The sequence below is a fragment of the Hordeum vulgare genome, chromosome 7H (genome assembly GCF_904849725.1).
Source record: "Hordeum vulgare subsp. vulgare chromosome 7H, MorexV3_pseudomolecules_assembly, whole genome shotgun sequence".
Taxonomy (NCBI): Eukaryota; Viridiplantae; Streptophyta; class Magnoliopsida; order Poales; family Poaceae; genus Hordeum; species Hordeum vulgare.
The window spans coordinates 259,608,399-259,624,464 of record NC_058524.1 but is presented as its reverse complement, the minus strand read 5'-3'; the positions used below and the strand labels follow the sequence as shown (position 1 = coordinate 259,624,464).

Here is a 16,066-nt window from a genome sequence, read left to right as displayed (position 1 = left end):
ACTTAAAGCAACAAAAAAGAGAATCAAAGGAGATTGATATATCTCAACCAAGGTGCGAAAAAGATGAACATTAGCACATGCAGTTGTTGTAGTTTATTTGCTCAGCAGATGCAAGTCAGCCTACTCAACCGTGCGAGAGATTCATCAACTCATGCTAGATTTTACTATCTCTCCCTATATATATATAATAATAATAATAATAATAATAAAGCGTCGACCGCTTCTATCGTCCGTCGTCATGGCGCTTTTACAGATAAGCCCTTGTACTTTCGGATATTCAACCCGCAGTCCTCGGTGATAGAAGAAAAAATTGTTTTAGTTTATTTTCGTCAACCCTCTATGCGCGTTCGGCTGCACATCGAGCGGCGACGCTCCCGATCCGATCGGCACGATGCAGGACAACGATGGAAGGGCTCTGGGAGGCAGGGGACGACGGGAAGTGGCGGATCAGGTCGGGATCCACCGCGGCTAGTGGAGGCCCTCTGTGCGCGTTCAGCTGCACATCGAGCGGCGGCGCTCCCGATCCGATCAGGACGACGCAAGACGACGATGGAAGGGCTTCGGGAGGCGGGGGACGGCAGGAAGTGGCGGACGTCAGCACGAGGCGGATCAGGCGGGATCCATCACGACGACGGGTAATGGAGGCCGTCGACGGCAGCGCTCCATGGCCATGGCTGCTCGACCTCCTGGGAATAAAGGACAAGGTGGATGGTGAAAAGAGAAGGGAGAGTAGGCAGCGCGGCTACGTGTTGCTTCTCCGGCGACGGCTCTGCTACCCGGATTCAGGTTTGTGTCTGGATTTTTCTTCTCCTGGCTGCACAATGGGGGTGGATCAGCTGGGGCATGCTTCTACATCGAACGACGTTCCCTGTGAGGCCCCTTTCTTGGGATATTTTCCTTGATTATTAGTCTAATTATATAATCCCATGCAACAACCCCGTGGTTCTTGCTCGTATCACTTGATCTGTTTAGGATTTTCTTGGGCTATTTTCCTTGATTATTAGTCTAATTACATAATCCCATGCAACAACCCCGTGGTTCTTGCTCGAATCACTTGATCTGTTTAGGATTTTCTTTGGTTCTTGAACTATTGAATGTGAGTCCTTGGCATGAGCATGTAGCTAGATACTTATTCATTTAGTGAATATGCGCTTATGAGGTGCAAGTGCATTTTTTTTGCTTTAGCTGATGGTGTGCTTCGGTATACGCCTGATCTCCTCTTTCTAGATATAGTTCTTTTCTTGATTTGTTCTTTTGAGGGACTTTGCTTTCATTTAGTTTTTTAATCAGGATTTTATCACATACATGTTAGTATTCTTATTAAGAAATATACTTCGTCCATTCCAGGTAGCAGGGCTTGTGCAAAGTGTGGTCCAGCAGCTCAAGGCGCTGAGGGCGCGCCATCAAATATCCAGCAAAATCCAGGGGCTCAAGACACGTGTTGAAGACGCAAGCAAGCGATGTATGAGGTATAAGCTTGATGAGCGCACCTTTGAGCCTAGCATCTCCAGGGCCATCGACCCTCGTTTGCCTTCACTCTATGCTGAGCCTGATGGGCTTGTCGGTATTGACAAGCCAAGAGACGAGCTCATCAAGTGCCTAATGGAGGGGATGGGTGCATCACTGCAGCAGAAAAAGGTGTTATCTATTGTGGGTCCTGGGGGTCTCGGTAAAACTAATCTTGCCAATGAGGGGTACCGTAAACTGGAAGGCCAGTTCCAGTGTCGAGCTTTTGTTTGCTTGTCACAACAACCAGATGTGAATAAGATCTTAAGAAATATACTCTCTCAAGTCTTCCAGCAAGAGCTTCCTATCACAAGTGTATAGGACGAGGGAAAACTCATTGACGCAATCAGAGAAGTTTTAAACAACAAGAGGTACATTCACCAACTTTGCATTAGTTGGCTGTTGGTACTGCATCATTTTTTCTTCAGCATTGATGCTTATTTAGTACCCTAGCCATTCTACTATAGTCTATTGTTGTTAAATTAAATTAAATATAGATGATTTTGTTTCATTTTAAGCATATATATGCAATTGTGAATAGTGCTTTGATTCACAGTTCATGAGGTTATCTATCTAAAGGGCTCAAAAGACTTCCTTTAAATATCGTAACCCCCTATCATAAATTCAACTTTTTGTGGTGTGGCCAAACCATTGGAGAAGGGGATAATGGCTGTCTGTAATAATAATATATAGAAGAGAAATGATTCTATCCCCATAAATAGTGAATTTCAAGAAACTTGAAGCCTTATATCATTCTCATGATTTACTAACATTTGACGACAAGGAAACATGCCATTTTATTTATTTGTTCACATATTTTCCTTATTCATGAGATTTGCAAAACATGCACTTTGCAGATACTTAGTTGTTATTGATGATATACGAAGTACTCAAGCATGGAAGATTATCAAATGTTCTTTGTTTCTGAATGATCTGGGAAGCAGAATAATGACGACAACACGTAGTATTGATATAGCCAAGTCATGTTGCTCTCGGCACCATGATCGTGTCTATGAAATAATGCCTCTGACGACAGCGAACTCTAAGGGTTTATTTTTTAAACGAATATATGTCCTCCTCAATTGGAAGAAATCTCCTCGAAAATATTAAAAAATGTGGTGGTTCACCATTAGCGATTCTTACAATAGCAAGTTTATTGGCTAATAAAGATAGCACAAATGAAGAATGGAAGTGGGTGTATAATTCGATCGGTTCGACACTGGGAAAGGACCCTGGTGTAGAAGAGATGAGAAGGATACTATCTCTTAGCTATGATGATCTTCCTCACCATTTGAAGACACATTTATTGTATCTGAGTATATTTCCGGAGGACTATGAGATTGAGATGGATCGATTGATAAGGAGGTGGATCGCTGAAGGATTCATTGATACAGATGGTGGACGAGATTTGGAGGAAATAGGAGAGTGTTAATTTAATGATCTTATCAATAGAAGTATGCTTGAGCGAGGAAAAATCCAATATGACGGTGAAGTCGTTTCATGCCGAGTGCATGATATGATTCTGGATCTCCTTGCATCTAAGTCAATTGAAGAAAACTTTGCCACCTTCTCTGGTAACCAAAATGAGATATTAGTCCTTCGGCATAAGATCCGTAGGCTATCTATCAATTATTATGCCCAAGAGCACACCATGCTTCCATCAACAACGATCATTTCTCATTGCCGCTCGCTCAATATTGTCGGGTATGCTGAAAAGATGCCTTCTCTTTCGAAGTTTCGTGTTCTGCGAGTACTTGATATTGAGAATGGCGAGGAGATGGAGAGCAACTGTTTTGAGCATCTAAGGAAGCTTTTCCAGTTGAGGTATTTGCGACTCCACGTTAGAAGTATTTCTCCACTCCCTGAGCAGTTAGGAGAACTACAACATTTGAGGACTCTGGATATGGGTTGGACAAAGATCACGAAAATGCGCAAAAGCATTGTTCAGCTGCAACATTTGACAAGTTTGCGCGTCAGTAATTTGGAATTACCTGAAGGGATTGGGAATCTGCAATCTGTGCAGGAGCTATCAGATATCAAAGTCAACCGGCACAGCATGGCATCTTGTTTGCTGGAGCTGGGCAGTCTGACCAAACTGAAAATCCTTGGGCTACGCTGGTCAATTGTCAGTACACACAGTAACAAAGACACTTTTGTGGATAACTTGGTATCCTCGCTGCGCGAACTGGGCAGATCCAGCCTTCGATCCATATGCATTCGTAGTTATCATGGCTATACCATGGAGTTCTTACTAGACTCTTGGTTCCCCTCCCCTCATCTCATGCAATAGTGAATATGCTCTTATGTGGTGCAAGTGCATTTTTTTGCTTTAGTTGATGGTGTGCTTCGGTATACGCCTGATCTCCTCTTCGTGGATATAGTTCTTTTCTTGATATGTTCTTTTGAGGGACTTTGCTTTCATTTAGGTTTTTAATCAGGATATCATCACATACATGTTAGTATTCTTATTAAGAAATATACTTCCTCCGTTCGTGGTAGAAGTAGCTTGACATTGTTTGTTTGGACTGTTCAATTTTTACAAAAAGATGTCATGGCTATCTGATTTGGCTGGATGTTCATCTACTATTAGAGATTTTACTTTACACTATGTCCTTTGTCTCACACACTCAAGAATTTGAAGTTTATTTTCATAAATAATGCATGGCCAGAACTTCAGTCTATTTTTTCTTCTTAGTGTTCAGAGTTTACTTTTGTTTACATCTAAGGAAGTGTTTACTTCCGTTCAATTATTTTCTGCTAGAAATAATGTTTATCGTTTATCTTCCTTTTCTAGCCAACCTCCGATGCACACCACATAACAAGAAGCACAATTTTTCCATTACATAGACCATGTACATTAGGTTAGGTGAATTGAAACTCTTTGCTTCTATTCGATTTTAAGGACCTTCACAATAGTTGTTCTGGGTATTCTGTGATAGAGTTAAAGTATGAGCCTGCATGTTGTCAAATAATGAGTTGACCAAAGTACTTGGACCCTTCAATTTTAGTCTCCTATAGCTGAGTATAAGACCGTACATAATGGATCCTACTATTTTTCTACATTACGAAATTACCTACCATCAAATATTTTCTATGTGTAAGTTGCTCATTATCTCTCTCTAATCTCTCCCTAATAATAAAGCACGTAGTGCTTCTGTCGTCCGTCATGACATTTTTGCATAGAAGCCCCAGAAGTTTTGTGTATTCAACCCGCACTACAAATTTAAGTGGAAAAGACGTTTTGCTTTTACAGAAACACCCCTCCCTGCGGTCAGCACCTTATCCACATGCGGCCGCTCCGCTGGCCAGAGGTGGGTCGCCGCCGCCGACGTCCACGATGCAAGAGCCAATGAAAGGGTGATGCGTCATGGCGGGCGTCTGCGCCGCCCGATCCCAAGAATGGGCCGAGCCGTCATGGCGGGTGTGCGTTTGCACCGCCCGAGCGCAGGAATGAAGAATGGGCCAAGGCGTCTCGGCGGAGGCCGTTAAGGTGGCCGACATGCTTGCTTGGGGCACGGGACCAAGCACGGCAGCACGACAGTGCCATCGTGGGGCTCAAGATGGACACACTGCTTGGGCGGCACTGCGAGAACAGGGCCATCCTCACGGACCACGCGCTGTCGGTGATGCTTTTCCAGGCCTCTGGCACCGCCGCCGCCGGCTGAGCCTGGCCATCCACGAGGACACGCAGGCACCGCCGTCGTTCCTCAGCCTTAGCTTGAGCGTCCTCGCTGCCACCGGTGATGAATACTGGCAACCTAAGAATTGACGGTGACAGTATCGAAAACCTACGTACAATTGATTTACTTCAAATTGATACCGGCAATATATAAGAATCACTTTCTAGCATTGAGAGCTTAATTATCCCCAATGCAACCAGTCCATCTGAGCATGCAAATGTATCATGCGTGAGCCGAGAATTAGTGCTTTATTTTCTTAGAATATGTGTTCTTACATCAGACAGTTGTATTATAATTTAGAAAGACCTGAATTAGGCCATTAATTTTCCTTAGTTATTTCCACACTAACATAGTTTAGAACTTATTGATGTTTCCATGGTTTTGTTGATCCAGAGTTGATTTGAGATGTACATATTGAAGAACAATAGAGATTTTAAGCCACTAGGCCAGGTTCTGAATTGCCATGGCATCGTCAGCATGTCAGTGTGTCGACGACGTTGATAGTCAGGATTTGGAGGTAACTCTGCTCGGTACCATCTGAAATCCTAATAACAGTTAGAATTAATTACTCTCATTATCCCTTGTCCCCTTCGGGAAAAATGCACGAGGAGAACACCAATGTGCGGGGTAACCATGTTTGTTTCAAGACCAATAAGACCTGATCTTTTGAGCTGCTGGATGTCATGTGGTCGAGTTCAGGTATTATTACTTCTTATATTTAGAGTATAATTGATGTGTTTATGTGGGATACTGATATGATTCTCTTTCTGGATTTCGGATCAATTCAGGAGTGATTTTGTACAGCACAAACTTGAAACATCTTCTACTAAAGAGAAGAACATGATTTTTTCTAGAAATACTTCCTCAAGCATGAAGAAGAGTCTGTCTCGGATTTCTTTTGGCTCGGTTGGGTTGTTCAGGCTGAGGCGACACTAGCTACGGACATTATGTATGAAACAAGTAGCTCTTTCACTGGCTATGTTAGGATGGACTATGGGGTGGAAGAAAGCCGCAGAGTCCAGTCGAGTCAGAAGTCTGAACGAATTGTCCAGTAGTGTGTAAGTGATCACAATATGAATTTAAAACTGAGAAAATGATGTGTTATTAGTAAAATCATTACATCTAGCATGGGTTCAAACCAATAACTGTGCTTACTTCTATGTTGCAAAGTCATAGTGGTGCACCTCAGCGAATAAAGTAGGAATAATTCATTCCCCACCTATTTGTTTATTATTGATCATTGTTGCTTCATATGTTTATTCTCATCCAACTAATATATTTACAGACTTTTTAAATGTTGGACTATTTCTTCTTTATCTTTTGGGGCTTTTCTGTGAAAGCAAGATGAAGTTCGAAGAGTTCAATTTAATGTTAGTGTAGTTTCTTCCATGGAAGAAAAAAGAGAGAATTAGTGCATCTTCTTTGTTGTCTATGCTTGTTTTTCTATTTTTATTTTTCAAAATTCTAATGAATTTTTTGTTTAGTAGAAAAGCCTTAAGATTTTTTTGTCCGGTGCAACGCACGAGCATTTGTACTAGTCTGATTCAACGCTTAAAAAAGAGAGTTGGAGGCACGAGCTGGACAACATTGATTGGACCGTACCTTTACCTAATATTACTTTATACATGGTTGGAATATTAAATCGAAGAATTGCTGGACAGGAGGCTCCTAGGCGGATGTGTTACCTAAAGGTCTCCACACGACTTGATGTTGGCATGCGGTGGCGAACGCAAGGAGGCCAAATCTAGAAGGAGACTATGACCACATTTCGTTTTGTTTTCTTGAAGAGATCAATGAAGGAGGAGTCCCTCGAGTAGTACGTTGCAAAGGAGGACTTTTTTGACAAACACCTAGAGAGGACTCCCTTAAGGAGTACGTTGTAAAGGAGAGCAAGGAGAGCGGGTCACATTTCATCCAAGGGCTACAAATCATATCATATATTAATCCAATGGTTAATTTGTTAATTTTAAGAATTAACGTGGTGTCTCGTATGGTGCCTGCAATTAGTAAATAAGAGATGTTCCTAGTCATATCATCAACTTTATGCAACTTTTCCTCTACCATAGTATTGAAAACTTTTTGAGAACGAATGAATTCTTTAATGGTGTTCTCAAGATCAGAGGTTAACTTATTATTATTGGTAGAAGGATTTCCATAAAAGTTACCATAAGAGTTTCCATAACTATTAGAGATGTTACTCGGATATGGCCTAGCATTGAAATTACCTCTATATGCACTGCTATTGAAATTGTTTCGTGAGATTGTTCCATGCTGTTATATTATCATTCTAGGATACTTTTTGGGTAATAATTTACCAATTTTTATTATTTTTGAGCACTAACCTATTGACCTAGTGTCAAGTGTAAGTTCTTGTTTTCTCCGGGTTTTCTACTTTTCACGTTTATAGTACCATACAAAGTCCGATTTCTCCCAATTTTTTATCATTTTTCTAGACCAAAATAAAACCTGGAAACCTAGATAGAAGACAAGAGGCCACACGAGGGAGGCGTGCCCTGATGGCTTGTCCCTCCCCGGTGGCCCCTCTACCTTCATTCTCTCACCTATAAATTCAAATACATTCCAAAAACCCTAAGGAGGATCATGAAATACTTTTTCCACCATCGCAAGTCTGTGTTAGAGGGCGATCCCATCTAGAGCATCATTCCTACACTCTGTCGGAGTGGGGATAGATCACGGAGGGCCTTTTCATCAACCTTGCTGCCCTCATGATGATGTGTGACTAGTTCACCACAGAACTATGGGTCCATATTTAGTACCTAGATGTCTATCCCTCTCTCTCTTGATCTTCAATACAATGCTCATCGCAGCTTCGCTTTCATCTATCCTATGTAATTCTTTTGTATGGTACGTTTGTTGAGATCGAATGAATTGTGGGTTTATGTTCAGATTATTCAAAAAAAGTATTTGAGTCTTCGCTGAAATTAGTATGATTCCTAATTGCATGATCATCATAGCTTTGTAAATCTCTTTGATCTATTGAATTCCTCTGGCCAAGTATTTTGATATTTCTTAAGTGAGAGGGGTGTGTTGTAGTGGGTTTAACTTGACGGGTTTCTATATCCCAATGACAGAAGGGGACAAGATACGTGTTTTTGTTCTTTCTACTAAGGATAAAATGACGGGGTTTATTCATATTGATTGAGTTTAGTTTGTCTACATCACGTCATCATTCCCCAAGCATTACTCCATTTGTTATAAACTTAATACGTAAAGAGGCCAACATAGAAGCGCTCTTGAAGTGGAGTAATAGTAGTAGGTGCACGAAGGATTCGACCTATTTGCTTATGGATGCCATGCCTATATACGCATAAACAGTTCTGTGAAAATCGCATAACTATCCGATTTTCCGTCAATTACCCAACACTAATTTGTTTACCCACCGTATGTTGCTTTCATGAGAGATGACACTAGAGAACACTATGGCCCCCGGGTCAATTCACTTATATATTGACAAAACATATCTTTACCTCGCTATTCTTATTTGTCTTTTATTTTATTTTGCAATTTACAATTGTCTACAATTAACTACACACCTCATTCACATGCAAATAACGAGATCAATGGGATTGACAACCCTCTTGCCCACGTTGGCTGCAAGTTATTTGGTGTTCTGTGTGCAGCCACTGAAGATAGTTGAGGATTTATATTCCTATTGGTTCGATAAACTTTGGTTTCTTAGCTGAGGTACATACTTACCCATATTGTATTGAAATTACTCGTTCCTCTCATGGAAAAGCCAACGCAGATCACAAGTATTAGGAAGGATTTGTGGCACCGTTGCCAGGGAATATCATCACCAACTATCAAGTAACTTCAACCAATTATCATTCATTTCTTCTTGTTTTTATTTTCTCTTATATTTTGCTTGCTTAAAAAATGAAAAAAGGTAAATATTTATCTTTGCATATTACTATGGCTAGTTCCTCTTCTATTTTTATTGCTCCATGGAATGAACTGTTCAGTTTTAAAAAAAGGGGAGGAGAAAATTTTGAAGATGCATTGTATAGGATTTTTGATACTCTAAATAAATAAACTCATAAGCTATCAACTACCTTGCTTCGCAAGTTTTATCAGGGTGTGGCAATTTTCTATAGGTTTGACATTGACACCATCACTGGTGGTAATTTCTTAATGTGTCACTCTTAGGATGCCTATAATGCCATTGAAAATCTTGTGGGATCACCTCCTGATAACCCACAAGTATAGGGGATCACAACAGTTTTCGAGGGTAGAGTATTCAACCCAAATTTATTGATTCGACTCAAGGGGAGACAAAGAATATTCTCGAGTATTAGTAGCTGAGTTTTCAATTCAACCACACCTAAAAGACATAATATCTGCAACAAAGTATTTAGTAGCAAAGTAGTATGGAAGTAACGGTAACGCTGGCAAACGTGACAATAGCAGTTTTGTAGCGATCGTAACAATAGCAACGGAAAAGTAACTTAGCAAAAATTAATATGTGGAAAGCTCGTAGGCAATGAATCAGTGAAAGATAATTATGTCGGATGGTATTCATCATGCAACAGTCGTAACATAGGGCGATACAGAACTAGCTCCAATTCATCAATGTGATGTAGGTATGTATTCCATATATAGTGATACGTGCTTATGGAAAAGAACTTGCATGAAATCTTTTGTCCTATCCTCCCATGGCAGTGGGTTCCTAATGGAAACTAAGGGGTAATAACGCCTCCGTTTAATAGAGAACCGGACCAAAGCATTTGCAATTAGTGAATACAAGAACTCCTCAAACTACGGTAATCACCGGAAAGAATCCTAGTTATTGTCACCCTGGGGATGCAGATCATAACTCGTAATAGGTGTCTACAACTTGCAAGACAAGATCAAGACACATATATATTCATGAAAACATAATAGGCTCATATCTGAAATCATGGCACTCGGGCCCTAATGACAAGCATTAAGAATAGCAAAGTCATAGCAACATCAATCTTAGAACACAATGGATACTAGGGATCCAACCATAACAAAACTAACTTGATTACATTATAGATCTCATCCAACCCATCACCGTCCAACAAGCCTATGATGGAATTACTCACGAACGGCGGAGAGCATCATGAAGTTGGTGATCAAGGATGATTGATGATGACGACGGCGTCGATTTCCCCTCTCCGGAACCCAAATCAAACTCCAGATCTGCCCTCCAGAGGAAGAACATGAGGTGGCGGCTGCTCCGTATCGTAAAACGAGATTAACTCTTATCTATTATTTTTTTCTCCTCGAGTAGGAATATATAGAAGTGTAAATGAGGTCGGAGGATCCACACGCCCCCTACAAGCCAGGGGGCGTGCACTAGGGGGCGCGTCCTGCAGGCTTGTGGCCTGGTGGTGGCCGCTCTCCAGTTGATTCTTTCTCCAATATTTTTTTATTAATTCCAAAAATATTCTCCGTAAACTTTCAGGTCAATCCGAGAACTTTTATTTCGTAACAAAAATAACACCAAGGCAATTCTGCTGAAAACAACATCACTTCGGGTTAGTTCCATTCAAATCACGCAAATTAGAATCCAAAACAAGGGAAAAAGAGTTTGGAAAAGTAGATACGTTGAGACGTATCAACTCCCCCAAGCTTAAACCTTTGCTTTTCCTCAAGCAGTTCAGTTGATAAACTGAAAGTGATAAAGAAAAACTTTTACAAACTCTATTTGATCTTGCTGTTGTAAATATGCCTAAGTGATGTTCACATCTTTAGCTACGATTATGGACTAACCACATTCACAATAATATTTAGGTCTCATATTTACTTATATCACTGACACAATCAACTAGCAAGCAATAATAATAAGTCTTGGATGACAACAATTTTATCAAAACAATGATAATACAATATGATAAACAGGTATCTCGCTAGCCCTTTCTGAGACCGTAAAACATAAAAGCAAAGCACCTCCGAAGTACAAGGACTGACTAGACATTGTAATTCATGGTAAAAGAGATTGAGTCATACTCATAATCAATATCAATTAATAACAAAGCATAAAAATTACGGAGGTGTTGTCTAAATGGTGCCCTTTATAAGAAGAGGATGACTCAACAATAAAGTAAAATAGATAGTCCCTTAGCAGAGGGAAGCATTGATTTACAAAGGTGCTAGAGCTCGAGCTTTTAAAACAGGGATGAATCAAAATTTTGGGCGGTGTGCTTTCATTGTCAACATAACATCTAAGAGATCTCAATATCTTCCATGCTAGATACATTATAGGCAGTTCCCAAACAGAATAGTAAAGTTTTTACTCCCACTCCACCAATCGATCACACTCCACGGCAGGCGGAATCCACGGGTACCACCCATACAAACAACAATCCTGGGGAGTTTTGTTTCATTATTTTTTTATTTGACTTTTGAGCTTGAAACTGGGCATCCCGATTACCAGCGACTTTCTCATGAATGATAGTGAATCAACACATATCTTGAGAATAACCCACCTCACATGGAAGATACTGACAGCCCCTAGTCACTACATGAGCGATTCATGCATACAAAACAACATAATTATTTGAAGGTTTAGCATACGGCACATGCAAATTTAGTTTAGACGGCACGTAAATACCGCATATAGGTAGGTATGGTGGACTCATAGGGAACAACTTTGAGTTTATGGAAATGGATGCACAAGCGGTATTCCTGCTTAGTAAAAGTGGAGGCTATCAAGAGATAGGGAAGCGACCAACTAGGGAGCGACAACAGTCATAAACATGGTTTAAGACTAACCAATATTTAATGCAAGCATGAGTAGGATATAAATCACCATGAACATAAACATCGTGGAGGTTATGCTTGTTTTGTTTCAACTACATGCTTGAACATGTCCCAAGTCAAGCCACTCGAATCATTCGGAGGAGGATATAAATCACCATGAACATAAAGAAGAGATATATAAAGAGAGTTGGCTTACACTCGCCACAAGCTACATCAGAGTCGCAACAGTACATTACATAAACATCATGAAGAAGAGCAGGGTCTGACTACGGACGAAAACAAACGACAAAAGAAGAACGACGTCCATCCTTGCTATATCAGGCTACCGGCCTGGAACCCACCCTAGATCGACGAAGAAGAAGAAGAAGAATCAACTCCAAATGAACAATCAACGCGCTCGCGTCAAGTAACCTTTACTTGTACCTGCAACTCGTGTTGTAGTAATCTGTGAGCCACAGGGGACTCAGCAATGTCATTTCCAAAGGTATCAAGACTAGCAAAGCTTAATGGGTGAGGCATGGTTTAAGTGGTGAGGTTGCAGCAGTGACTAAGCATATATTTGGATGGCTAACTTACGGATACAAGAAATAAGAGGGGGAAGATCTACGCATAACGGACGTGAACTACTGATGACCAAAGGAATGATCCTGAACACCTACCTACGTCAGACATAACCCCACCGTGTCCTCGATCGGAGAAGGAACTCACGAAAGAGACAGTCATGGTTACACACACAGTTGGCATATTTTAATTAAATTACTTCAAGTTATCTAGAACCAGTGTTAAACAAAGTTTCCACGTTGCCACATAACCGCGGACATGGCATTCCGAAAGATATAACCCTGCAGGGGTGCTCCAACTAGTCCATCACAAATTACCACAAGCCGCATAGAAATCCTCCATCACGAAGCTCGCGATCTCGTCCGATTTCCTAGTGGAAAACCTCAACTCTGAGATTACCCAAAGCATCACCGGAATCCCGATGCACAAGATATCTCGTCAAAGGTAAAACTAATCCAGCAAGGCCGCGCGACGTGTCGACGATCCCGATAGGAGTCGCGTACCTCGTTCTCAGGACACGACGGATGAGCTAGACGTCGGGATCGCTAAACCTCCGGGTGACCAGAGGGGAGCCGGACATCGCTCAGGTGGGACCAACATTCACGAGGAGCACTGGCCCGGGGGTTGATTAAAATAGTCCGCGGGTGCCGGCGGGTCCCTATGCATTATTATTAGGTTATTAGGAAAATGTAGTACCAAAGTTGGGCCTTGCGAGACCAGCTTTAATCTAAAACGAATTATCAAGGGGGTCCCCATAACAACCCCGGTCATGTTAGGAGGGCTCATTTATGGAACATAACACCGGTAGCCGGAACTAAGGGGGCAAAGGTGGAACAAAACACCAGGCTGGAAAGGCCGAGCCTTCCACCTTTTACCAAGTATATAGGTGCATTAAATAAAATAGCATTTAATATGGTGATATAACAAGGAACCCATGTTATCACATGGAAGCAACTGCACCTGCAACCGGGAACACTAACACAAGGTTAAGCAAGCGGTAACATAGCCAATCAGTGGTTTGCTAGGTTGAACAGGTTGAAGGTTTCATTTCATTGTTGAGAGGCTGATATTTAATATGTGGTAGGCAACGAGACATAAACGATAGAAGCGATAAACTAGCATGGCAATGATAGTAATGGTATCTGGGAAAATGATCATCTTGCTTGAGATCCCGCTTGGAAGAAGAATGCCTCCGTGAAGCAGACGAACCGACGTAGTCGAACGGGTCCTCACAATCCGGCACGCTGTGGAACTCTATCGAGACGAAGCAAACCGGAAACATAAATCATCACACGGAATTCACCACCCGAGGCACAACACAAGTGATGCATGATCAGCTGAAAACATACAAGTCACGGCATGACAATCCACACAATCAAACACTACACATTAAGTGAAGTTCAATATGCAACGAGTTGCATATTGACGAAACTCCACGTTAATTATTTAGTTCACTCCGGTTATTTACACGACAATATTAATGTTGTCAAACATGCAAGAGGTGAAGCGGAAATTAAACTACCTATCTAGGCATTTTAAGTGAGGTCGGAAATGACATATAGCATCTCCGAGACGACCCCACATGTTAATTTACAATTCTATCCAGATCTGAACTAATGCATTCAATTGGTTGTTAAACAGCAAAACATATAGGTTCACGTGATTCTATGCGTCAAGACAAGCAATCTATACGTAAAGAACATCTCCAACAGAGCTACGGTTCAAAAGATCAAGCATCGCAAGATATGATGTCATGAATGCAATATGTGTGCAACGATGGCTACAAGAACTTCAAAACATACAAACAGCAAGAAAAAATGAAACTACACGAGATTCTAAGCAAGTTTCATGTAGGGCACGATCAAATCGGAGCTACGGTTCAAAAGCTACGAGCAAAACAAGAAATCACTACAATCTGCCAAAAACAGCCACATAGCATTTTCTACACCCCACAACTACGAGCTACACAACTCCGATATGCTCAAGCAAGGCATGGCACGGAAGAGGGCAAGATGCACTACTACAAACAACCAACAACAACTAGCATGGCATCAAGGAGCACTAGGAAAAGAAGGCGCAAAATGGCATCTCACACACTATTCCAGACTTAGGGAAAATTACACCTCATGAAAGTGCAGTTTTCGATCTGAAGCTATATTGACAGTAGCAAAACCTATATCTACAGGAATCCAAATGGCATGAAAATTTACAGCATGCTAGAGAAACACAAGGGGTACAACTAACTCCATTGTACCAACCTGAAAAGAGATACAGATCACAAGATAGAAGCAAAACAAAACAACAACAAAATATAACAGATTTCAGACTTAGAAATATTTCAGCTCCTCTAAAACAGCACTATTTCTAGCAACTTGAGAGCAAGCAAACCACACCTAAACATGCATTTCTATTGCAACTAAAAATACCAGGGGCTAGGCAAAACATCCAAGATCGACTCCCTAGTTGACAACTCCGTCAAACGACGCACGGATTAAATCCTACGAAATAAACAAAAGGCCATCACGGCAAAATATCGCACGAACTAATTTACTCAAAAGCTAAAACTAATTGCATAGAAAAATCCATGGATTTTTCTCCCCCGAAAACATATAAAATATGTGGGGTTGCACAACAATATAATGCCACACGAAAATGCGAGAAAATAACCTATACACGGGAAAATAAACTACCGGCAAACCCTACACGCAAAAATACCAATGACCGCTCTAAAATACATGGAAAAGTGGCTCCTAAAACATGGACATTTTATCTACGGCATACAAGAAACCCGGACACGCACGAAAATTAAACACGGGCAACATTCTATTGGGACATCATGCTAAACTAGGCGTTAGGCATGCTAAATGATGTCAATTATTTGTGCAAGTTTTAAAAACGGATTCTACACGAGAAACTACATGAAAACCATATGCTACACGCCTCAATCCGACTTACGAAATAAAATCTACGGGCATTCTAAAATCGTCTATATTCTGGAATTTATTAATCCGAATAAACCTAATTAACTACTGGGCCGAACAGGGGGGGTCTCACCTGGGCCGCCTGGAGGGAGGAGGCGAGGCGGTGGGCCGTCCCAGCTGGGCCGGCTCGGGCAGGACAAGGCGCCCTGGGCTGCTGGCGCAGGAGCGGCCCACGCTGGGGTTGGTGAGCGGACAAGCAACTCCCGTCGGGCTCCTCCCGAGCGGGAGCCAGAGGCAGCTGCGGCGGCGAAGTACACGACGGCAACAGGCGTCGCGGGGATGGAGGTAGGCGCCTCCGACGAGCGGTGCAGGCGGCCGGTTCCGGGCGTGGGCCGGCCGGATCTGGCACGGGAGGCCGGCGGGGAACCGCGGCACGACGTGGGGCGGCGGCCATGGCGACGACTACGGGACGGTGCTGCAGGTCTCCGGCGAGGAGAGCTTCGCGCTGCGAGCAGGCGGCGGGAGGCGAACGGGATGGCCGGCGGGCGTCGCCGGAGGCGCGTGGCACGGCAGCTCGGGCTGCTACGGGCAGGAGGCGGCGGTCGACGGCGAAGGCGCGGGAGCTCGGGCTAGGGTTATACTCGGGACGAG

The 16,066-nt window shown here is 42.2% G+C and overlaps 1 pseudogene; it reads left to right on the top strand.

Moving 5' to 3' along the window:
* Positions 1-1,290: 1,290 nt before the first annotated feature.
* LOC123411631 lies at positions 1,291-3,796 on the top strand (annotated as a pseudogene).
* Positions 3,797-16,066: the final 12,270 nt, after the last annotated feature.